General features: G+C 28.7%; 1 protein-coding gene across 2 annotated transcripts in view; it reads right to left on the minus strand.

Moving 5' to 3' along the window:
* Cad99C (cadherin 99C) overlaps window positions 1–27,939 on the minus strand; it is a 985,647-nt gene that overhangs the window by 427,662 nt on the left and 530,046 nt on the right. Inside the window, exon 1 of one of the 2 annotated variants that reach the window (XM_075357746.1) lies at window positions 27,706–27,754. The exons of the other annotated variant lie outside the window; for it this stretch is intronic. The gene's annotated coding sequence lies outside the window, so the exon portion shown is untranslated. Of the gene's footprint in view, window positions 1–27,705; window positions 27,755–27,939 lie in introns of those variants that run through there. 2 annotated transcript variants of the gene reach the window in all.

Here is a 27,939-nt window from a genome sequence, read left to right on the forward strand (position 1 = left end):
TTTCAGGAACAATGATGTAATATATATTATAAATATTTACTTCACATATCAATAATTGTAATAAAATACAATTTTAAAATAAGTATAACAATTTATCGTCAAAGAGGTAAAATACGTTATCCGTCATATCAGTAAGAAGGTCACAATTGTTATCCTTATTTTAAAATTTATTTTATTACAATTATTGATATGTCTTAATATCACAATTTAGATTTGGAGTAACAGTACAAGGTGAAAAGATAAAGATGCTACGATTTGCTGATGAAATAGTAATTCTAGCCGAGAATAAAAAGGATTTAGAAGAAACAATGAACGGCATAGATGAAGTCCTACGCAAGAACTATCGCATGAAAATAAACAAGAAGAAAACAAAAGTAATGAAATGTAGTCGAAATAACAAAGATGGACCACTGAATGTGAAAATAGGAGGAGAAAAGATTATGGAGGTAGAAGAATTTTGTTATTTGGGAAGTAGAATTACTAAAGATGGACAAAGCAGGAGCGATATAATATGCCGAATAGCACAGGCGAAACGAGCCTTCAGTCAGATATAATTTGTTTATATTAAAAATCAGTTTAAACGTCAGGAAAAGATTTTTGGAAGTATATGTTTGGAGCTATATATGGAAGTGAAACTTGAAGATCGGAGAACCTGAGAAGAAAAGATTAGAAGCTTTTGAAATGTGGTGCTACAGGAGAATATTAAAAATCAGATGAGTGGATAAAGTGCCAAATGAAGATTTGTTGCAGCAAATTGATGAAGCATTTGGAAAAATATTGTTAAAAGAAGTGACAGACTTATAGGCTACAAATTAAGGCATCCTGGAATAGTCGCTTTAATATTGTAGGGACAGGTAGATGGAAAAAAATGTGCAGGGAGGCAACGTTTGCAATATATAAAACAAATTGTTAGGGATGTAGTGTATAGGGGTATACTGAAATGAAACGACTAGCACTAGATAAGGAATCTTGGACAGCTGCATCAAACCAGTCAAATGACTGAAGACAAAAAAAAAATTGATATGTCAAGTAAATATTTATAATATATATTACATCATTGTTTCTGAAGATGGAGTAATAATCTCCGAAAGCTCTCGAACATAGTTACTATTAATGAATGTTAGTATAATTATATCAATAATTTATATATTATTACCAATGAGCCATGTTTATCAAAATTAACACATATGTTGCAATAGTTTTGGTTATAACCATATATATATATATATATATATATATATATATATTGTTTAGAGAATTTTTTATTGGTGTATATTTATATTTACAATAATAATGTGTTTATTTAAAACATGTATTCAATGTTTTTAAATTCGACTTCAAAAGATGGAGGAAGTTCTCATTTCGATTCTATATTATTAATTAAAATAAAGCCTTTTTTTTTACTAAATGTACCAATGTTTACAATACTTTTTTTCATTTTGGGTCCTTAATGAGGTTTCTTTCATGTAACTGAAATGAACTATTTTTAAATCAAGTTAATTTTCATCGTTCAATATCGATTTTTATCTCTAATCAAATATAGCCGGATATCAAACGAATACTCAAAGTATCTTTTGAGAAGAAATTAAAGAAAACCGACTAGAATATTTAAGGTAGAAATATATTATACAGAACGATAAGTCACATGCTCGGTAGTAGTAGTCGCTTAACGCCGTTTCACAGCATTCCTTTTCTTATTCGTATCAAAATTCAAATTATTAATTTGTATTTTTTTTTGAGAGGTCTTTCTTCATGTGAAGGCTTTTTTGTAAGAGTATCAAATTTAAATAAATATGAAACTAAAAAGCAAATTTTGAGAAGATGCACTAAAAACCAGAAAAAAGAAATTATATTTTTCCAATTCGTGAAATTTCAAATTTTTTGAATTCTATACCAAATTTTAGGTTAGAAAATTGTTTGTTTTTTAATAAGGGGTACAGTTCAAATCGTCAAAATGAAAAAAAATTAAAATCAACAATTTTTTTGTTTGTTTTGCTTTTACTTTTTAAATGTTTGTTTCAAAGTTGATTTTATTTATTTGTTTTTTTAATTTATTTGATAATAGCAGAGAATTCAGATAGTTGACGAAGTATAATCCAGGAGTTAAAAATATGAAATCTTTTACTATAGGCCTATGAACGACGTATTATTTGAAATTATTATTAAAATTTATCTTAAAAAATAAATTCCAACTGCATTGGCTCTCTCTTTTTTCTGTTTAGCCTCCGAAACCACCGTAAGGTATACAGAAGATGAATGTGGATGATATGTATGGATGTAAATGAGAGTAATCTTGTACAGTCTCAGGTCGACCATTCCTGAGATATGTGGTTATTTGAAACCCAACCACCAAAGAACACCGTTATCCACAATCTTGTATTTAAATCCGTATAAAAGTAACTGTCTTTACTATGATTAGAACCTTAGAACTCTCGACTTCGAAATCGGCTGATTTGCGTTGAGAGTTAACCACTGAATCAGGCCCGGTGGCCTGAACTGCATTTGCTGCTACAGAGAAAGCAAATACGCCTCACGTTGTCCAATAAAGTTCTAATTTACAAAGTTATCCTACAACTAATCTGGACATACGGGGTGGAGTTGTGCGGAACAGCAAATAATAGCAACATGGATATCATACAACGCTTCCAGAACAAATTAACGAGAGCGATTGCAGAGGCACCATGGTTCATATGGAATGATGAAATTCATGAATATTTGGAGCTTCCGATGGTTCGTGAGGTTGTGAGACAGTGCAGTATAAAAAACCACCAACGACTTGAAAATCACGTTAACCACTTAGTAATCAATCTGCTTCATAATATTAGGGACTTCCAAAGGTTGAAACGTCTCCATGTGCTTGACATAGCGGCTACTGAATGACAGTTTGATAAATAACAACCCCAAATCTAGTGATATTATTCTTGTTTATTTCTTTATTCTTTTTGGTTTGACTATTTATTTGTTTATTGGTTTTTTTATTTATTAATAATTTGTTTTTATGGACTATGAAGTGTTGGTAGAAATATCTTTTCTAATGAACTTTAAGATTACTGCTTACTGATAACTTATTATGGAAGTTCCTTAAGAACCTGATGTGCTTCTTATCAAACGATTTACTTATGATTCCACTTAAGAAGCTGATTTTAAACATACTGGTTGTAGAACACAAAAAAAAAATTCGCCAACTGACACTCGCTAAGGAAGAGTTTTCGAAATTATGTTTATAAGTACTTTCTTATTTATTTTCACCAGTAGAACACGTTTTGAAAGAGTGTTACATTCTTGGTGAATCACATCTGTATATAAAGAAAAGTTATACAGAATTTTATCATTAGAAGTAATAATACTTACTTAATTTCTTCTTTTCTTAAACAAGTAGTAAAATAAAAAGGATAAAATTATGAGCAAAATGAAAAACATATCTAGAAATAATACGGAGTAAATGTTTAATAATATTATAATTACATGTTACAGATAGTTTACTTTCGTAATAGTTGTTATTATCCTTGAAATAATTATGCATTTATAATAGAATAATATGTATTTTCTCTGTATCCTTTTGTTTTCTTTCTTATATTGTTAATTTAAAAAAATATATATTTGAATAATTTATTCGTTACATGATAGACTGGAATAATATTTTGTTATATTTACTTAAGAATGTAAGTATAGTTTCTATTTCATTGTATATTTTGCTTTCCAGGCGAATGTAGGAAGAATTGCTATATTACAGGAGAAAGTATGGCGACTATGTCAAAAATGGGTTATCGGGTATTTTGCAAATCTTTACATCCAACTAGTTCATCAAGGAAAAAACATTTGTATGTATGCATGTACGTATATGTATCACCTTGCTTTTCGCCTTATACCTTACGATTGACCAAACCGATTTTCTTCAAATTTGGCTCAAACATTTCTATATATGGGGGCACTGATCATATTATTTTTTTTTTTTTAATTCGTTATTAAAGTGAGGGAATATCACGAAAAAGCCAATCTCAATTTTCTTCGGAGGCATTTTAGAGAAAACTTTATGTACATTTGTTACCAACAATAGATATGTAAACAATCAACTACAAAAAAATTTCAAAAATAAACCCCTACCTCTTAAAATTGAAATATATGTATTTTATTCTTTTATCTATCTCCCTTCGGTTTAAAGATCTTTCAGAAATCTTTTGAAATTTTAACTTCACATATCCAGCTATCAACAAAAAATCTGTACACTTTTAAAAAATTATACACACCGGACCTAAAATACAGTAAAACATTTTTTTTAAATTTCTTTTTCTTATTTACCCATCATTAAAGGGAGTGTTAGATTTAGAAAATATGTTACTTAAGCAATTTTGTTACGCTATACTACTTAACCTTTCCTTTCTTTTTCCTGTTTAGCCTCTGGGAATTACCGTTCAGGTATTGCTCCAGGGGATGTATGAGTACAAATGAAGTATAGTGTTGTAGTCTCAGTTCGACCTGAGATGTGTGGTTAATTGAAACCCAACCACCAAAGAACACCGGTATCCACGATCTAGTATTCAAATCCGTATAAAAGTAACTGCCATTACTAGAACTTGAACGCTGGAACTCTCGACTTCCAAATCAGCTGATTTGGAAAGACGCGTTCACCACTTGACCAATCCGGTGGGTATATTACTTAACTTTTTTTTATCATTCTTAAACAACCTCAAGGCAACCAGTCGCAGTTAAGCAAAACTCAGTCGGCAGCAAGAGTGTCAGTGTCTCAGTTAAGCAAGAGTATCGTGGCAGCAGTCACTGTCCTCCCTGTCTGGTCCTTCAATGGGCTTACCCAGCCCATTGGCTGGGTCTCCCCAGCTGAGGGTCTCCCCAGCTTCAATGAGGCATGCCAACCTGCCTTCTCGACAGCTGTCATCCCTATCTGTTGTAGAGCTAGCTACCCTTCTCTTCTCTAACCTACTAGCTCTTGGTCCGTATTTCACGTACCAGGAGCTCCCGCGCGACCCTCTCATACCTTGAGGGTCCACCATACTATCTCATCGGGGAGTGCCGACTCTCACACTCTTGTGTGTACGCAAACCAGTGCATCCTAGGCATGGAGGTTACTTCCCTTGCCCTAATCGTCGCCACGATTCATTACCCTCCTTTTTTTTATTATATAAACACACTGTCTCCGTCCCTACATTCTGGAAGAATTCTTTTCATTTTATACTTGTGATTTCACAATATGAGTTAATAGCGCCACTGCTATTCTTTGGTTGCATGATTGGCCATTATACATAAACTTACGTAACATAAGTACACATAGTTACATGTACATATACATTAAATTAACAAGAAAATGTGAAATACTATTTAACCTATTTGTAAGTTACTTAACCTATATATGAATATTTTTTGAAAAATGTTTTTTTTAAATTCTTTCCCCACTTCCAAAAAATATACCAGATATCCGATAATTACCTGAACAACTTTAGCTCATAAAGTTCCCTCAGAACTAAATAGAAGATAGTATTTACTTCTTTTCCTGATTCGCCACGAATCCACAAATGCAAGCACAATACACAGAGTAGTTTATTGAAACAAAATCAAGCGCACAAATTCGACGCAATTTTAGAACTTGGTATAATTTGAAACCATCCCCTAAAACAAGTATTCGTTTAAAGTATGATAAATTTAAAGAAACTGTTAGTGTTGAAAATAAGAAGGGTGCAGACAGGCCTAGAATATCAGATGGAAAAATGGAGATCATTTGCCATCTTTTGTTCGCCCGAACAACCCGAAATTGTAGGCCGGAATGCCAACCCAAAATGCACCCTGACGTCAATCCGGAATGAAGCGCGCGAGTTAAATCTACGGCTATCTACCATTCATGATGTTTTAAAGAAACGTTTAAAATTATTTCCTTATAAATTTCAAATATTGCAACACATTACACCACAAGATCACACTGTTAGAAAGGAATTTGCTGTGATTGAAAGAAGAAGTGTAAATACATGATGGCTATTACCTTAAAAAAGGTATGTTCTCAGACGAAGACCACATTTCACTTGTCTTGAAAAATGAATACTCAGAACGTTCGAATATGGGGGATCAGAATACCCACATTTACCACTTCACCATATTAACCCAAAAGTTAATGGTGCGAACTTCTTCAAAATCGTGTGATTGAGTCTTTTTTCTATGCGGAAACAGCAATTAACGTGAATGAAAATTTATTAGAACATTTTTTTACTCTCAGCTTCAAGAGTTACAACCCGAAATCATGTTACAACAAGATGGAGTGCCGCCACATTGGGTCTATATTTGTACGTGAATCCTTCAACAACACAGTCCCAAATCAATGGATGGGACGTGATGGATCAATCCTTGGCCGCCTTGATCACCGGATAAAACTCCTTGTGATGTTTTTCTAAGGGGGTTTCATCAAGGATAATACATACGAAACTCGTGTAGTGAATGTTGATTATCTTAAGAAAGGCTTTCGAACTTATAGACGTGGATATGTTACAACAAACATGGCATCAAAATTGATTTCCGGTTAGATATTCTGCGAATTACTAATGGTGCACACATTGAATGTCTTTGATTAAAAATAAAAGAAAGCTTTTAGTTTTAATGTTTCTAAATTCATATAACTCGTTTTTGTATCTTAATAAATAAATTATTTATTCAGTATCAAAATTATTCACGAAATTCTCGGACATATCCGGATATATTCTGTTTTTTTGACCCTACTCATTTAATTTTTATTATTAATAGCCGGAAAATTCAAGCATTACTTCGACAGCTTTTTCTCTATTAGCCAGAAAACGTTTTAATATATATAGAATTACTAAAATTATACATTTTAAAAATATTAATTTTTTTTTGTTACAGTATAAAAATACTTTTATATTCCAATGATACTTTATTTTATTTAAAATTATATACAATTTAAACATTTCATTTCTAATTAAATTCAGTATTGCTCTATAACAATTACCTTTTTTTTTATTTTAAACTTAAAAAATAATATTTTACTACTAAATAAAATAACCAATTACCTATTTTAAAAACAATGTTTAGTTTATACTTAACTAACTACATTCACACAGTCCAACATAAGAATATGTTGTATAGTACAAATAAGGAAGAATAAAAAAGATACTGATATGTAAAAAAAGTAAAAAAAAAGAAATAAAAGAACGTGATTTTGCTGAGATAGATCCGAGAGTATAAACCGGATGTATGCGGTGAAAATGGATATCTTACTAGTACATGTTAAGGGCAGACACGAAATGAGTCACTTCAGGTGCCAAGAGTAGTCAACCAAGTTTTGACATGCAATCTTGTGGGATGTTCCTTTTTAGTATAGATCATTTACATGTTTATTAAAAAATAAGAAAAAGAAAATATTATTCTCACATAAAAAATTACGATTTATATAGAACTGTTTAATAAAATAATATGAGTTTCTAAATACTATATAATAATTGATACATCACACACACACACACACACAAATATATATATATTCAGAGTACAACGCAATACATACGATCGCTTAACGTGTAGACCATATACTCAAGCATCAAGTTTAATCTTGCTTATCACTGTGACTCACTGCATAAGCGCGTATTAAAAAGACACTAATACAAAGTCCACGTATCCTCAAATTGAGGTTATGTTGTCTGTTAACAACGTAACTCAAGAACGACTGAAACAATCCTCATCAGCTTTCACATGCTTAATCTAAAATACAATACTACAGCATACCTAAATTTCAATGAAATAGATCTAGTAGTTTTGGAGATTTTCGAGCCACAAATTTTTAAAACATAGGTCTATATATATATAACTATTCCCCAATTTAAGTGAATAGTAATGTCGTACTTCTAAAAACTCAAAACGTAAAGAAAAGTCAATTTCACCCCATCCATCCCATAATGTGAACGAAAGTAACATCGTACTTTTCTTTGAAAATTCGGTAAAAACAAGATAACATTTTTAACAAAAATTAAACACTTTTAAAACTGTAGTTATTTTTTCGTGGAGTTTATCAGCCACTGGACTGGTTTGATGGTAATCTTCATACATTTTTTATTCTTTGCTAATATTTTAAGTTTATATATTTATGATGTCACTTGTAAATTGAAGAATTTAACAGTAGAAATTTGGATACGAAAATCAAACAGGCAAAATTTTTCCAACCAATTAATAAATGGTTTTTTATCGGCCGTGTTTGTAACACTGTAAATAGTTTGTGCTCAATCTATGTCGGCCTCCGTGGCGCGAGTGGTAGCGTCTCGGTCTTTCATCCGGAGGTCCCGGGTTAGAATCGCGTTCAGGCATCACATTTTTCATACGCTAAAAAGTTACATTTCCATGTCCCACGTACAAGGTCCAAGTTTATGTGGCGATATCATCAAGCAAAAACAAAAAAATCTTATTGTTGTGTCTTATGTGTTGTGTTTAAAGTAGAAATTTTATGAAACCTAAGATTATAAAGGTATGATATGTTTAAGTTATTAATGAAAGCATCATCAAGAATGAAATAAAAGGGAGTTACTTAGGGTATATTAAATGTAAATATACTTTAAGATGGCAGCACAGCCAGTTAATTTGGGTGTTACAGATCGAATCCTAGGATATTTAATACCTTCTGGAAAATGAAATCTTGAGAAAGAAGTCGAAGGGAAGGGAATGGACAGTCTAGAAATGGTTGAATGTAGAAAGAAGTCATACATAGAAGCAAAAACTTTGAAAAGATACAAGGAAAAAAGAAAGAGATTTTGTTTAATAATCACACCAAATTGTGTGTAAGAGCAAACAAAAATTAAACACTTTTAAAACTCTAATTATTTTTGCATGGGGTTTACCAGTCATTGGATTAGTTTGATGCTAATCTTCGTTGTTAATTTAAGAAATTATTTAGATATATTAATAAAAACTAAAAACAAAAATTAATTAATTTTATTAAAAGTAAATGAAACAATAAAAAATACTATTTTAAACATTATTTATTTATTTATTTTTTTTTTTTATTTATATATATTGTTATTATATTTTATTTTCCATATATGTGCGTTGCAATCAGTTCAACTAGTGAACAATAAGCAACCCCTCCACGTCCTAATGAGATAAGGATGATATATAGCATATGTAAATGAGGTGTAGTCTTGTATAGATTCAAGCCTGTTCAAATAAGATAAAGAATGTGTTCCAAACTTAATTTATTTTTGTTTAAATATTCCAAAATACTGCCGTTTAAGTTTTTTTTTTACTACGTTTCATGTTTACGATTATCATTAAGACAGAGATTAATTTGGGTTAAGTTTTATAAATCTATAATTGATTTAACAAATTATTTTTACAAAAACGTTAAAGTAATTGAATTAGAACCAAAAGATGGTAATAATTTTCGAATTTATTATTGGAAGTATTACGTTTTAGAAATGGAAAAGTCAGCAACAATATTGCTAATTTTATTATATAACCTATAAGATTAATTAACGGTGTAAATCTTGCTATTTCGTTCTAAAACTAACTACACCTGTAATTTTATTTGAACTTAAGTCGTATAACTTAGTTAAAATATACGATTATATGATATAAGCTAAGTGAAATTGCAACTTGTATAAGTGAAATTTTATTATAAAAATAATATTTATAAAGATAGACTAGAGTAATATTAATACAGAATAAGGTAGTTTAGTTTATAACCCACGCAGAAAGCAATGCCACTGTCACTTGATCTTATTACGAAACTAGGCTAGTGCTTGAGAACCTTGCCCATTTCTCGTGTGCTTTACTCACGATCCGCTACAGATTCAAACATTAAATAAACACGGTAAGGCACGGCAAGCAGACACACACAATACGAGTATCAAGTATAACATAACCTAATATATTATACTAAGACACATTGGTCTCGTGTTACCGACAACAAACATCGGTCTACAATCTGGCTTGTTATATATATTTTTCCGTGTACTCACCATATGAGGTTATCCGACAAACAGTACAAAATAACAAATCTGTCTGACAACAAACATTATTATATACAACAATGTTGATTATCAACGGTTTATCAGATGTAAGAACAATATATGATAAAATTTATAACCGATTGTTATCGGTATTGAAAAGTTTTATTTTTATTAGTGGTGTCTTTAAAAAATTATTTAAGATATATCAATAAAACTAAAAAATACATTTAATTAATATTATTTAAAGTAGATTGAATAGCCAATAAGATAGGCTATTTTAAATATTAATTTGTTTTTATTTGTATACAGCAAACCCGGCAATGCTTCGCTATTGCTAGATTTGAATATAAATATAAAAATTAAATGAACACAATTGAAAGTTTGATAAAACATTAACAAAATGAACATTACAGAACATCACAAAAATAAACCTTTCCCTTCTTCCCCTTTCCCTCCCCGTTTCCTTTTCCCCATTTTAATTTTTACCACATTCCCTTTCCCACGTCACCATTTCCCCTTTCCTTTCCCTATTATCCCCTTTCTATTTCCTTCCCTCATCTCTTTCCCTTATTTGGCTTTCCCATTTTTATTTTTCTCCTTTCCCCTTTCCATTTCCTTTTCCCGTTTTTCTTTTTCCCCGTTTTCCCATTTTTTTCTTTTTTTCTTTTTTACATTTTTCCCTTCATCCCTTTTTACCTTCTCTCCTTTTACCTTTTTCGATTTTCCTTTTCACCCTTATTCCCCGCGCGTAGTAGTTTTAGTTCTGTAGTGTTTAGTCTATAGCGGACACACATATCGGAAACACTGAAATGGAATCGTAAAATATTTGGTATAGCGTATGTTGATTTTTCTACTTTTGAGTTCAAAAGTCATAGAATTAGGTAAATCAGAATCATTTAAAGTGTACGAGAATACTACTTGAATTTTATTAGACACACGTAAATTCCGATGAAGAATTCGATGGATCATTGGTGTTCGACAACTGAAAACCTTTTGAGGATTTGTAAAATTGCAGTGCTTATGGGCCTATGTTTTCAAGTGTACATACATTCCCCTTTAAACCTTAATGCAGATTTTTAGATATCGCAATTTTTAAAGTGTGTTACTCGCAGAAGAACGCTGTTTATTTAATTAAACTCATTATAATATTATACAATAGGATAATACAATTATAATAAAATACTAACAATATAGATACAATAATTTATTTATAATAATACACATCAAACCTGCTCTCAAAAGTACTTAAGCAAGTGTGATAAAACCGTAGACGAATCAACAAAAAATCTTATCAAAGTCATAATTTACACGTAAAACAATATTATTTAAACACCACTCAAAGTAATAAGGAAATTATAGGAAACCAAAATAAACTATAAATAAAATACGAATACAATAAACTTTTCTTACCCAACACTTATAACATATAATAAACAATACAAAATTAAAATCATAGTCATCGTTTACAGAAAAATCTTTCAAGTATCTCTTTAAGAAGTGAATAGAAACAAAATTACCCAAATCAACATCAAGCATTAACAATAATCGACTATCTGCATTATATAAACCTCTCCTAAAGAGAATTCTATTAGTAAGGGTCGAACAAATATTAGTCATCAAAGAACTTCAAGTTATATAGGAATGATTATAATAGAATTTAAATAATTGGATTTTTATAAACACATTTTTAAATATAAATTTTTAATATTAAACAAAAAATAAAGAACATTACTAAGAAAAATAATGCTTAACCAGACAAAGTTTTAATAAGGAGTTAATAGTAACTAATAGCGGCTGAAGTACATAGTCAAACGTATTCGCTCAAACCAAAATGCCATATAAGAGTAAAGCCTGAACACATGCAGAATAAATCATTCTAAACTGGGTAAAAGACAAAATATGCCTAAGAATCCTAAAAAAAGCCTAAAACATTGTAAAAAAAAGCCTCTTAACCTTCTTAACCAAATTATTTATATGGATATTTAATTTCAGATTACAATCAAAATCTATCCCAAGATACTTAACAGAATTAATAAAAGTTAGCCCAGTACAATTACAAGTATTTATATTAAGCTTTATATTATATATAGTATATAGTATATTATTATATATAGTATTATTGCTTTATATTAAGCAATTCATTCATAGTGTTCTGTCATTAGGGCAGGTCCTGTCACGGTTTCTGCTCTCCACCCTGTTCTATCCCATTCTAACCTCTTTGTTTCAACGTATTTTTCCTTTCCGTAATTCCATTCATCTTTTAAAATCTATTCCTTCCTTTTCCTTTCCTTCCAGTCATCAAGCCTTCTATCGCATCCATTTATACCTTGTTCTCATTCTTCTTTTCTACATTCAACCATATGTACTATTTTCCTGTTCTCTCCGTTTCTTCTTAATACTTTTTCATTTGTTACACGATTTTGCCATCTGACATTTATCATTCAATACTACACCCACATCTCAAAACGTCTCAATTCGTTTTCTGTCTGCCTTTCTTATCGTCCACGTTTCAGCACCATAGAGCATAACACTCCAAATAAAACATTTTATTAAAATCTTCCTTAACGCTAAGTTTAACTTTCCACACAGCAGTCTTCCCTTTTATTAAATGCCTGCTTACTTCTTGATATCTATTGTGCAAGTCAGGTGATCAGTTATTAAGCACCCTAAGTACTGAAATTTTTCCACCTGCTCTAAATTTTATTATAATTATAAATAAGTTTACCTGTTCACTTGTACAGCATCATCCTAGTTAAATGCCACAGTTGGAAGGTTACCAACTTGGAAGGTTACATGGGCTCCTATAACCAAAAAACTATACCCATAATTGCCGCCGTATTAATCAAAAACCTAAACTCATAATCGCCGATCTCAAAATTACTTCTTAAATAGCTTTTAATAATTTATATTAAAAAAAAATCTTATGTTGTTAATTGTTTAATCATAAACCAATTAGACGTAATTCTTAATTAAAAATATTTAAAAAGTAGAATAGACTTAAGTTTTTATGACATCTATCAGTCAAGTGAATTGTACTAGAATTAATCGAACTTATTCAAGTTTTAGATTAAGCCGCCTATTTGTTCAGATATCCATTTTTTCTGTGGTTTATTAAGAATTTCTAAAGAATTCTTTCTTTAAAATAATAGGTATATTTATTAACATTAAAAACTTAAATCAATAGCTAAATTCAGCTATCCATACATAAAACAAAAATAAAATTTTTGCTTAAACATAAAATTACTTTTTTTTTATATTTCTGTGGTAATTAGACTTTTTTATTCCACCTCTTTCTAAGTATCTAAAATTTCGAAAAGACAGCTTTATCGATTGTGTAGAAATTTTAAATACAAACTGGTTTTATTAAAACTAATTAAAATTTTATCGCACAATTAATCCTGCACTAAGTTAAAGGTATTATTAAATGTTAAAAACATCTTAGATGATAAATAATTTGAGGAATTTAAATAAAACATACATTTAAAAAAAAATAAAAATACCTTCTACTTCTGTAATCTGTTAGTTCATATCTATTCTTATCTTTAAATTTTAAAAGCAGGGTTTCTGCTCTCCACCCAAATTAAGGCTACCTGTTTAAGCCTACCTTTAAAATTTAAAGGTAGGGCTAATAATGTACTAACGTATAGGTAGATTTTTAATTGTTCCTCCTTGATATTTTTCTCAATTAGAAGAAATTATATTTTTAGATTTTCAAATTGTTAGGTGAAACAGTAATCAACTTAGCGATCCCCTTAACTTTCTAATAGTGATATAAAATTGTTTCCTAGCAATAGTAACAAGTAAATGCATACCGTTAAAAAAAGATAAATATAAAACTTTCGTAGTAAAGAGTTAACAAAACTTATTTTAAAAATATTTAACATTATTCCAAATGATGTTGCCAATGATAAATAAGTTACAACACCAAATTTGGTATTTTTAATCCAAAATTTTCCTGAATCAAAACAGAGACTAACACGCATATCTTACATTATTTACAAACAACCGATCTCTATGGCAGAGCGGTACTGTCTCTCTCTTTAATCTGAAGGTTCTGGGTCCGGCTTACGAACAGGCGTGGCTTTTTTTCACACGCTACAAAAAAATCTATTATAATATCATCCATTGGAAATTTTTGTAGGTGGTAGCCTTCCTTAGCTTTCTTTCCTTAAAGTCAGTTATAGAAATTTTACCACATCTATTTATTGATGCGAAGGAACAGATAATAGATATTTAATTATGTCAAAAAAGAATGCGTATAGATTTTTTAAAATAATATTTTAGATTTTTCGTCAAAATTTTGATGAATAAAAAAAAGAATTAAAAGAGGTTGATTTTATGATCGATAGCAATACGATAGTTCTGTTAATCGTGTACATTTATAATTAATATTCATTAATAAAATACTGAAAAATTAATCAACATTACAATGATCTTTCAGGGAAAAATTTTTATTGGTGAATTTTTACTACGAATCCACTTCCCGATAATGCATAGGTTCTAGTAATCAAAGTATTATCAAAAAAATTAATTAAGTTAATGTACATCTAGAAAATATTTTCTAATAATATGTAGGTCGTTATGCCGTAATTTATTTAATTTATTAATACTACATGAAGCGTGAAAATAATGAAATTAATCGATTATTACTTATTTAATAAAGGAGTTTGTGATCAACAACCCAGAAATATGAACAATTTTCAATAAATTTGAACAAAGATAACTAAATACCGTTTAGATAAAAATTTTAAATTACAAAATTATTTAATTTATGTAGTTATCTTTAAAATTAAATCTTAAAAAATTAAATTAACAAATTATGATATAAAATATCATCATAATTAAGATTTACTGAAATTTATTTCTTTACCAGCCGTTAAAGTCTTCAAGAGAATTTAACGAACTAAAGCTATTAGATCAGTTTTCGTAGAAGACACTTATTGCGTCCCACATAATGATAAACGTACTCACATGAGTGGGCATATAATATTTATCAAGATAAATTTTGCAATTTTTAATTTTAATTATTATTTATTTTTATAAATAAAAATTGAAATTTATTTTTAATTCTTATATCCTGAAATATTTTTGTTAATAACACGAACAGAACTTTCAAGAGAGTGGAACTAAATTTGTATCTCATGAATATTGCTTTCAACATTTCATCCTAAAAAATCTTTTCATTCTAAAAATTTAAAAATCTTTATAATGAGACTTTCAGTTGTGCTATTTTTTATTTTATCAACATACTTGGAAATCTGAATGTTTAGAAAAAAGATTGAAACGTTGATTAGCAATTATTTAAAAAAATTTGTTGAATGATTAAATTATAAACAAAAGTTTCGTCAGAAAGTTATCAGAAAATATTTTTAAATATTTGAAATTAAAAAAAAACCAAAAAAAACCGAAAAATTACTGGAATTTAATCGTTTTTATAAAGTATGTCCTAAGTGAGCAAATATAACATATATAAGTTTCTACTTCCCAGATAAACAGAAAGTTAAAATTTGGTTTAGCTATTCTTAAGGCGATGAAATTCTTTAAATGCAGAAAGCAATCATTAATTAATAATAAATAATCATTAAGAGATTAATTTGAAAATTGTAAAAAGAATTTAACTGTCCCAACATGATGAAGTTGGAAACACAGTAATACTACTAGAGCGCTCACATTCCAGCTGAGATTTAATACTGAAATTGGTCAAGAATATTTACTCTAACAGCACTCAAAGTAATTTTACTTCAATTTTAAAAAATGACCCTTACAATGGTTAAACTGGAGTAAATTTGCGTACTCTAATACCTTTACATCATTTGAATGAAAATTTTATAGAAGCAGCAGTCAAAATCAAGTAAAACTGATCACTTCATTCTCTATGCTAATGCATCTTGGCTCTTTTCTTTGTATTACTATTACAAAGAAAGTTGAATGAAGTTGGATTACTTTACATTACATACACACACACACACACACACAAATATATATATATATATATATATATATATATATATAATTATATAATATACACATATAAAGTGACTCATGAAGAATGTAACAAACTTTTATGATATGTTCTACTGGAAAAAATAAAGAAAAATGTTCATATTATAAACATAGGTTCAGAAACACTTTGTTAGAGAGTTAGCTGGTGAAATAATTCACCCTAATTTCTGAACATTCAGTAAAATTATTCGACTGTAATTCTTTGGACCAAAATTAAAGGGTAAATTTAGCGGTTTTATATGAAATGAGACCTGAAAAATTGATAAAAAAAGACCCATAACTGAATTTTTAATAATTTTTGAAAAATCTGAGTAAAAAAGATAAAAGATTGGATTAGAAAACCATACTTTTTTACATTTGACGTAAAATAAATTTGTTAAACGGGTATTGAACACATAAAAGTTATAACAAAACTTGAAGAGAATTTAATTCTGAATAAAATAGTGTGAATAAAGCATACTGTAATTAAATACAAACATAAAAATTTCGAAATTTATTAAAAACAGAATATATTAAAAAATAAATTAATTAAATATAAATATTAAATAAATATAATATATAAATATTAAATTATTAAATATATTAAATTTTCAATAATACAGAATAAAAATTAATTATTCGTACTATTTACATATTATATATATATATATATATATAATATGTAATATATATATATATATAAACATGAAACACTAACAAACTTGCTTTTGAATATCCGATTTTTCGAATAACTAGAAAGTTGAAATTTAGCATGATGTATTAAAAAAAGAGAGTTCTTTATGAAAAACAGTAAAAAGTTTTTTTTTATTCATTAATAGCCTCTAAGGAAAAAAAAGAATATTAATTCATTCAGGTTCATCAGCAAGTACTGCACATTTATATAGACATATTTATATTAGGTCATCATACATTTATCTGAGGCCAAAATTCTCTCAAAGAAAAAATATTATTCTTCTAAAAAGAGAAAATAAAAAGTTATATATATAGTGTTTGTTCTTTAATACAAAATAACAAATGAATTACATAATATTAAATTATTATTAAGAACTCATCGCTCCTACATACGAATACAAACAGCATATGATCCAAATCTACTCATTGGTTATTGTTATTGTAAACTCAGTGCAATAAAGAAGCAGTGATAATAATTCCCACACAAAAATAAACTAAAACAAAAAACACTATCCACCCACTTTTGAGTTAATGTAATAATTGGCTTAAGGTGTTATTATAATTTCGACATTTACATACACAATGTATGAACAAACACATCTTTTAATCTCTTCAGTTGTTGTTGTTATTGTTACTGTTATTGTTATAGTAATAATAGTAGTAGTCTCTTATGGATTTGCAAAGGCACATAATAACTAATACCAGTTTTCAATTTGCATACAATATAACATGTTTTAGCCTGTGGAAGAAATGCTTGTAGTTCAAACAGGGAGGTACCCGACAAAGTTATACCTCATATATCACATCCAGATAAACTTATAATATTATCAGTTACCGCTCTGCTATTTGTCTACCTGACATCATCTTCTTTTTTTGTTTTAAATATTAGAAGGCACGCCCAAGGTTAAAAAACATTTTTTCTCAGGCTACTTCCTGGTTAAAAGTTAGAGTTACTGCATTTTAATTTTTTGCTAAATTAATTATAATAATTAAAAAATAAACTTTCTTTTTCAAATTTTCATTTTACGTATCAGAAGGAAAAGGGGAAAAAGGAGAAGGTGAAAAACTTTTGTAAGTTCCGTAATGTTCATTTTGTTAATGTTTTATCAAACTTTCAATTGTGTTCATTTAATTTATATATATATATATATATACATATACTGAAATCTAGCAACAGCGAAGCATTGCCGAGTCTGATAGTTATTAATAAATCAATAAATTGAATTAAAAAAAGGAGAAGTCTGGTTTGAACTGATGAGCCTTCCCCTAAGACCCAAATATTTCATTAATTAAAATTTTATTTGGCTATAACTATGGATCCAATGAAAATAAGTACACCTTATGATATATCGTTGAAAAGCTGTCAATACCTGCAGTTAAGAAAAAGTCCAAAATCCAAATTTTTTTGGACACTTTTGGTCCAGTCGATGGCAATCAAAAGGGGAGGTGCAAAATTAGATGTTACAGCAGTCCTAATTCAAAATTTCAACTACCTTCGGCTAATCGTTTTTGAATTATGCGAGACATTCTCCCATACGTACGTGCTTACAGATATCACCGAAACTAGTCAAAATAAATTCAGGGAAGGTCACAATGGATATTTCCGTTGAAATCTGAAAACCGAAATTTTTCTTGATCACAATACTTCCTTTACTTCACACAAGGAAGTAAAAATTTGGCCACCACATTCTCACCCCTTCCCCAGAAATAAAAAAAAAATCTTTTTTTATTAAATTTTTTTTAACGATCTTTTTGTCTTCCTAAGCGTAATACTCAAAATAGTAAAAAGATAAGTGACTCAAAACAAATATTTTGGGGGCAATATTTTGGGTGGGGGAGCCGATCAAACTTTAAAACTATCGAATTTATAAGTTTTTAAAACATTTTTCAGGTATCACTAAGGGATCGATGGTGTTCCGTAGCATCAATAAATAAATTAAGTTATAATAGATTAATAATAAATCTTCGTGGTATTAATGGTAAATGATTAAACGGTAACTAACAACAATACCTGTCCCCAATTTTTCGTTTCTGCTTTCGATATATATATATATATATATATATATATATATATATATATCGATTATCGTTCAAACTTCATGTCATATGTACATACTCTGTTACATTTAAAGTGAAACAGTTGCTATGTCATTTCTCAGTCCACTAAACTAATCAGAGAGCATAAATATATGCTTTCTTATTGATTATTTTAATTCAATTAAAAATGTCATCAAAATATTTTGTAGAATTGAGTGATAGAAGTTGATGTAAGCTAATTTTATGCGGATTACGTGGTGAGTGTTTTGATACCAAAACGAATTAATCGTTTACATTACATTCAAAATCTCATTTGAATGTAATCGAGGTAAAACTTTGATATGAGAAAACCTATCTTCCTTTAAAACTCCTCTCATGATTGAGTGAGCGTAGTGGATGCATGTTTGTTATCTTTGACCTGATGTAATAAGTGTTTTAAGACCCCAACGAAGTCTGTAACTAAATTAGTGAATAACTGTATTCAAACTACATTTTTTTAGTTTGTTTACCGAACGCTTTTTTCCATATATAATTATTTTTCCACAATATAAGAATAAATAATCAATGCCAGGAAAGTATTACAACTTTGCTATCAGATTTGTTTTTTTTTTTTTAATATTAAGGTCTTTATAATATAATATCGTCACAGTTTAGAAAGTTCAGTTGACGCGTAGGGTGGGGATTGGTTACTGGATCTGTGGCGGAACACTATGCACTCTAATGCAAGGAGGACATAGTTCCCCCACTAAACAGCAGTGTGGTGAGGGAATCTCCTCCATTGCAGTATAACAATACTTCAGGTACTCCTGATAGAATTACTGCTCGTCTATAGGTTTACCCTTAGAAAATTTTGACGATTAATAACTATTTTAATGGTTCAAGGATAAATAAAATATATTGTAGTTAATAATAATAATACATTTTATATTAAATCGATTAAATTTTTTTTATTAATTTTAAAAATACCTAAGTACGAGTAAAATACTGACAATGTAAAGATTATTATCTAAATTAATTGACAAGAGGAAGAAAGGTGTTTTGACTAACAAAGATACAATCCACACTTCACCGTGGGAGGTGACAGGTTAACAGCTCGAATTTCTGTTATCAGATAATTATAATAGTTATAGTAAACTTATTACAACATAAATGAACTAATCTCTTAACATTAAATAATCAACAAAAAAAAAACTAAGAATTTCAACTAATGTAACGGTTTAATTTTTAATATTCATATATAAAATATGCATCTTGCAATGCCCACGTTTTTTTGTCTATTTATTTTCATAGTTTAATACAAGTATATCCATAAAATGAACTAGTGCTTTACTCACACCTTCTTTTATTCATCTACATTAAACTAGTACAGTTGATTTAATCTTTTGATTCACTTCTATTTATCGATAACATCTATTCAAATGAATTAATAATCGAATCCGTTTATTACAAAGGATACAATCTTATTATCCTGCAAGCTATTTCATAATCATTTCACAATAATTACATTTTAAGTGAATAACAGAAGAAAATTATAATACACAAATATATTTCACACTATATGTCATATAGTAACACCTTTTATCAATAAGATTATAATACTTCAGTCTTACACTACCAGGATCCTTACTAGCAGGTTTTAGTGTAGGCGTACATTTGTACATTTTATAAATGACTAACGTAATAATTCGTCCTTTTTCACTCCTGATTCTGCTATTGTTTATTCTTTTGTTTGATAAAATTACGAAAAAATACGCTTTCTGATTTTTATAAAATTTTATTTCTTTTAATTAGACGAAATAGGAAAAATGTGTACAATTTTCTGTTTTATATGCTATCTCTCAAAGTAAGAAGTGATTAAGAAATGAGGTAAAAGAGGGTTTTCTCTCTATACTACTGCTGCGTTGACTGAAAAAGTGTTCTTCCCAGATCAGTCGTCACATAAAATTTTAACTCTTTACTTGAAAGATCACGCGTTAGATGCTTAAAATTTTCATGTTTTACTCAATCTTTAATTTTAATATTTGTCTTTCCGATGGCTCTTCAATTACTAAATAACACCGCGTATTTCTCAATATACTATACAATTTTTAATCTTAGATTGGTTTTTGAGTGAACTTATTATTTTTTACAGTTTTACCCTTTTCGACTGTCATTGATATCTAACTATCCTTGAAATAATTATAATATTTTAAGCACTTGCTAAACACTTCATAATTAATAACAATACACAATTTTATTTCATATTTTATACTCAACTGCCCCAAAAGGAATGTAATGTGTTTAGGGTGTATGTATGTTTGATCCACCGAAGCAGCTGAACGGCTGAACCGATTTAGACGTATGACCCCGCGTTGGAATTCTTACGTTAGGGCCTCACGCGATGAGTGTCTTAGGCTATATATATATTTAAATAAATTAAAAATAAAAATCTTATACTTTAAAAAAAATACTATACGAATTTGTTATCATGTAAAATATATAACTTAAAAATTTCATAAAAATAGGAAAACACGTTTGATTGTCATTGCTTATTCACAGATGTAAGTAAACATACGAACTATGGTCGAGTTAAAATAGAACCTATCTAGTTTTTCTAGTTCAGTTAATAATGTACAATTTTTATAAATGAGAATTGTTCAACAAGGACAGAAAAATTCTGAAAGAATAAAATATTTGGATAACTATTTCAGAACCAGTCATCATAACCTTAGAAGAAATGTTACAAATTAGTTTATTGATGAAAAGCGGAATTTAAGTAAGTAGGAAATTAAAAGAAAGAGGAATAACATTTGATTAACCAAACATTTCACTAATTACAAGAAAGCTTGTTAACAAGCAATAATTAAAAAATATTTAAATAAAAGACTAAGATAAATGAACGCAAAGACAGAAAATATGATATGAAGAGAAAAAAAAGGTAAGGGTAAGAAAAGAAAAGAATATAAGAATTTGTAAATGAAGAATATATACAATGAAGAATCTGGAGAATTTGAAATGGAGAATTTAAAAACCAAAAACCAGAAATTTTTGGTAGATAAAGAAATTGAGTGCAGAGAAACTTTTTAAACATTTTCATTGGGTACCTTAAATCGTCTTGAATAGACCTAAAAATAATTATAATTTTAACGTTAACATATGAAGGATGACAGAAAAATTCGAGGTAAAAACTATTGAGTCACCGCTTACATCACTAAAATTATAATTTAGGTGTTAAATAAATAAGAAAAAACTATATATATTAAATTTATTATAAGAACTTAAATATTTATTTATTTCATGCACAATAAATTATATATTTATTAGCACCAAATAAAACTTATATCATTATACCTTAAGCTAGACGCATAAAAAATGATATTAAATAACTTATATCAAACAAACTTATCATTATTATGTTTTGAAACATATACAAAAAAAAATTATTGTAAAAAAGTATAATTCAAGTCGTCTTATCCATATCGATCTTAAAAATATAACTAAAGAATTAAAATAGTGATAGTTACCCTATACATAATCGAATATCACTAAATTAATTATTATAATATAACAAAGAACAATAGAGCATTAATCAAATGTTATTCTGTGATACATCACTTTTTTTTTTTTTTTTTTTTTAATATTCAGTTCAATTTAGCCTACAGTTACAAAGATTTTTTTTAATATCATAGACTATAATAATTTTTATTTAAATTTATTTTATTGTTATAAAAAACCTATTAAACTTTCAAATAATTTAGCTCAAAATGAAATTATATAATTTAAAATAAAGTAAAATTTTATTTTAAGTAAATTAAAATAAACTCCAAGATCCTCCGCCACTAAAAGACCGTGTTCCAATCCGAATGCTGATATACAGCAGAATGCCTGAATGATAAATTGTGGATACCGATGTTCTTTGGTGGTTGGGTTTCAATTAACTACACGTCTCAGGAGTGGTCGGCCTGCTCCGTTCAAGACTACACGTTTACCTGTTCAATTTCACTTACACCCCAGACTGCGAACAGATGCTTTGGTATTTCTGCGAGGTACTGTTGACAACATATTCGGCAATTATAGTTGTTGACCTGATCAGTGATGTGAAACGTTGACTCATCACAAAAATTGCATAACCTAAAGACGCATCGTCTTTTGAAATTCTCTCCATCATTTCTACACTAAACTGCAGCCGAGAAACTTTGTCGTCATCTGTAATGTGTTGAACCATGGCTAGTTTGTAAGGCTTTTCTAATTCAATAATTTACGTAATATGCGTCAAAGTCGTTTGTGTAATGCCAGTCTCACGTAACGTACGTCGAGTTGATTTCTTGGGACTACGTTCAAAACTATCTCTTAGTTGTTTGCAGCGGATTCAGGGACGCGTGGGCGTCCTGGTGATTTTGTTTTTTTAACAGAACAATCTATCTCAATGAAGGTTTAATGCCAAGGGTAAATTTTATGCCTACTAGGAGGCATACCGTACTCTCTACGAAAATTTCCTTTAGTTGTAGTTGTTGACTGAAAATTGTGGAATAAAACAAACAGCGAGCACGTTCCGCACCAGTAAATGTATGTATTTTTAACAATACTGGTGACAGTTCTGGTGGCCGAATTCGGTACTAATGAACTAAGTGAGTCAACACGTTTGACATTTTGATTTGAAATGAGACCACAATCGAATTATTAAGTTATTAAAAAAACATTTTATATGCTTTTAAAATTGGGAAGTTTTAGAATCACTCCTAGTTTCTTTGATATTATAACAGATTGTAAAGTTTATTTTGAGACAAAAAAATTTTAACTAGACGTAATTATAGATTTTTTAAAGACTACTTTAGACAAATATTATTTTACTACACATTTCAGTTACTACATACATTTTAATACACACGGGCGCGCATAAAGCGGTAGAGTTCTCATGTAAATTAATAATTACGTTTTTAATTTGCTAATTAAAAAAAAGAATAATGATAAATATATGTTTAACAAATCTTACTACATAAAAGCAGCAAATAAAACCTGATTTAATATATTTTATTAACTAAATAGAAAGTGCTCTATCGATATTATTACATAATTAGATGAATAATTATTTTATAATAATTAATAAAATTGAGGAAGTAATGAAATACAGCGAGTAGCTAACTAATTCTATTGAAATAAAGTAAAAATTACGTGTAAAAAGAAATACAGAAACTATCATTAGTAGTTATGTTTTATGACCTTATAGTTTTATTTTTCTTCAGAATAATTGAATGATTAAAAAAGTATTTGTTCTCATTATGATTACAATAATATATATTATTTAATGTTATTTTCCTTTTACAATTGTTGCGTAATTTCCAGTTTTTTTTTTTAATTTTTTAACAGCAATTTTAAGCAGTAAATTTTGTTTTTACAAATTTTTCACATCATCAAAACAGAATTCGGATTTTGTTTACATTAATTAAATAAGTACTTTTCAGACAAATGTAGTAATGTCCTGTTTCTAAATAAAATTCTATTTTTTTCTAACTTTTCATTGTTTTATTTAACTAATCTTACACCACTTTATTCAGAATTAAATTCTCTACAAGGTTTGGTTATGTTTGATGTGTTTATTACTCATTTAACAAAATAACTGTACATCAAACGTAAAAAAACAGGCTGTTTACCCTAATTTATTCGTTTTCACCTCAGATTTCTCAAAACCTACTGTATAGTACTGAAACCTATTCTATTACATTTTTTCCGGTCAAAAAATGCTCTTAGTAAACGTTCTTAAAATTTCAGTACGATCTAATTTCACCGGGGTGGTTCAAATTTGAGCGAAATATTTCACTAGTCGTAAATCGCAAACGAAGCATTTTAGGACATATATTTATATGAACTTTTTCCATTATTTTTACGGGTAGAACAGGCTATAAAACTCCTGGGAAAACTTCGTAATAAACCCTTAAATACTTGTATATATATTTACATGTATATAGTTTGCTTAGAATTATATTTTTATAATATTTATAGTATACTGATTAATAATTGCATGTAACAAAACTGTAATTTCGAGTAAATATTTAAGAAAATATGCTGAAAACTTAGTGTAATAAACAAGGCTACATATTCCTGCATTTCAAAGAGCAAAAAGTTTTAACTAAGTTAAAATGTAGCAGTAGCCTTTGAACTTAATTTCTCTACATTTTTTCATGTTTCACAGTTTCTTCGTTTCTGGATAATTTATTTTTAATACAGATAACAGTTTTTGAAAGTCTATATATATTTTAAATAAAATTAAAACTACAAAGCTAGAATAAAATTAAGTTTAATATTTAATAAAATCTACATAAAATAAATCCAATTACTTTTCGATTGTTGTTTCAACTTTTTCTTTTTGAAGTGGTATCATTTAAGAGTCAATTAAGCATTACTTTAATTAAGGGTTGGCAATTGTTCGTAATTCGTAAAAACTAAAAAGTCATACTTTAAAAAGTTATTTTTTTTTTTAATAAGTTTAATTTTTAGGTCTATTTTATTAAGGCTGATAAAAATACCGAATTTTGTTTTGAATAATACAACTTTTTGTAATCTTTTTTTTATATTTGTATACGATATTCTACTAATCTCTGTATACTTACTGATGGCAAATGATAAAAAACTCCCATTCGGCACGCCGGAAGAGGGAGGTAGATTTCACCGGTGTTAAGTAGGGGATAAAAAAGGTTTCCGCCTTAAAGTTAAGAAAAACGTCAAATTTACTCAATACGACAATAGTGGCATGTGAAAAAAGTTTCATATGTTTAGCGTACAACAAGCCCCATATTCTTACAATTTCAGCAACATTTTGGTCATCCCTTGCCTTAAGGGTTAGTCATATAAAAAATTGTTTTAGACAAAAGTTTTAGGAAATGTTTAGATGACTAACGACTACTTTAAACCGAATCGATACTGTGCCTAAAGGGCCTTAAACAAGGTATGACTTTTTGTCTTCGAAACCCCATTTTTTCCATCCCCTGGGCCAATGGTTAGTGATATCAAAAAACTTTACCCAGATAAGTGCTAGGCCTTTATTTAAAGAATAGTTCAGTTTTTAAACTAATTAGATATTTTACTTAATAAGAAAGCGATTCTATAAAAATTTTATTCTAGTACCCATTTAGCACTGATTTTTATTTTTAATAAATAATTGTTTGAAATATTAATATAACCTTTTTAGTATATAAGAGCTTCTTCGAATTCTTTTATGAATCTATGTGAAAAAATATATCTATTGTATAAATGAATCTTTCATCACGACCCATTTAGATTCCATTAACTCATCATTGTCAAAACTAGCCTAAAGAACTAAAAATTTAATTTAGAAAGGATAGATAAAATCTACTAATAAGAGTGGAATTTTCTTTACTCACCTTTAAGAACTATAAAAGATTAAAAATATAATCTGAAATCTAACAGATGTAACCCTAACATAAGATACAGCACTTTTAAAAATAATTTATTTTTAAGTTAAAAAAAAAATGTTTATGTTAGGTTATAAAATAGTCCTTAAAAATGTTTAATTTTTAAAAAAGTAATTTTCTTTCAATACATATACTTATAAGAAGATGAGCTTGGATTAATAATATATTTATTATTAAAACTCTGGATTTCATGCGGAGGTTCCGGGTTCGAATCCGGTTATGCACGGCATATTTTCATGCGCTAACAATTTTCGTCGGGCTAGTGACCGTAGCTGTTGATGCCTTCTCTTTCATAACAAAAAAAACCTACTCTTCCTAATTCCTTTACGTAGAAATTCAGTAGAATATAGAAGTAGATTCAGGTATCACATGGAAATCTTAATTTCCGAATGGATGATAATTCCAAAAAAAATTATCTTTGAGACAATTAGACAACCTCTAATCCATCATATAAAAACTTAATTATCTTAATCATTATTATTTTTCAGGGTTTCTCTTTAAACCACCTTAAGATTATGAAAAGGAATAAATAATGATCTAATGGATTTCATAGGTTCCTCGGATTCTGCAGACTTTAGGTACTGTGCATTTCTATTCAGGTTATGTATTAAGATACCAGTAAGTCATGATTTTTTCCTCAATCAGTCATAATTTGTTGAAAAGCTAATTTAAAGAGTTGTAGAACCTCGGAATATGGTTAGGTATTTTGTAAAGCTGCTAGAATATGCTAGGATACAAAAAATTTTCTTAAATTCATAGACATAGCCCATTTAACAAACCAGCCAAGTAGCAGGAATGCATTACCTCAATTAGATTTACACATATTTATTAGGGATCCAGCGGACTTACCCAAGAGAGATAATGAAAAAAGGATAAAACATCACAATAAATGAATGAATAACTCCCTACACGTTATACGTAACTATTCCGTCCATAAGCCCTTGGGAGGTCGAGATGTATTCACCAGAGTTACACACAGAACTAGCTATTTATAATCCTAGCAGAGAGAAGATATGAAATTGGTTTATTTAAATTACACTGGTACAAGTAAGCGTACAGTTCTATAATTTTTAAATAATACTATGTATGAGTGTAAGTGAAGTGTAGTCTTGTGCAGTCTCAGGTCGACCATTTCTGAGATGTGTGGTTAATTGAAACCCAACCACCAAAGAACACCAGTATCCAGGATCTAGAATCAATCCGTATAAAAGTAACTGCCTTTACTAGGATTTGAACGTTGGAACTCTCGACTTCGAAATCAGCTGATTTGTGAAGACGCGTTCACCACTAGGCCAACCCGGTAACGAACCTGATTTATAGGTAAATGAATGACCATTCATTAACATCATGCGCCGCTAGCAAGCATTTACAGGGTATGCTGACATTGGGAAGGGAATCCAACCATTTAAATCGCGCCAAAATCTCTTAGTTTGAACCAATAATTATGAGAAATTAGATGTAAAATAAAATTAAAAGTACATTTTGTATACGTAACACTATATTAGAATTGTTCTAATATTAGGCTTGGAATTACTATTTTCTGCTTACTTAATTATTTCTAAAGAAAACCGTATACATAATGTAATTAATCATATAAAGTATTTCATTAAATAGGTAATCTAAATATTACTTACGTAAAACAGATCAAATAATCATTAATATTTATTGTAGGATCGTACCTGGAAAAAAAAATAGCAAATATTAATAATTCATGTAACTCAAAATTAATAAGAAAATTATTATACCAAATGATTAATTTCTATTATTGAATAATGACAGCAACACCTCTAAAAAACTGTAAAAATTTGTGACCAATCAACGAAAATAAATTCTTTTCATTACCACTCTTATTTTAATTATGTATGTGA

The sequence above is a fragment of the Lycorma delicatula genome, chromosome 1 (genome assembly GCF_047948215.1).
Source record: "Lycorma delicatula isolate Av1 chromosome 1, ASM4794821v1, whole genome shotgun sequence".
Taxonomy (NCBI): domain Eukaryota; kingdom Metazoa; phylum Arthropoda; class Insecta; order Hemiptera; family Fulgoridae; genus Lycorma; species Lycorma delicatula.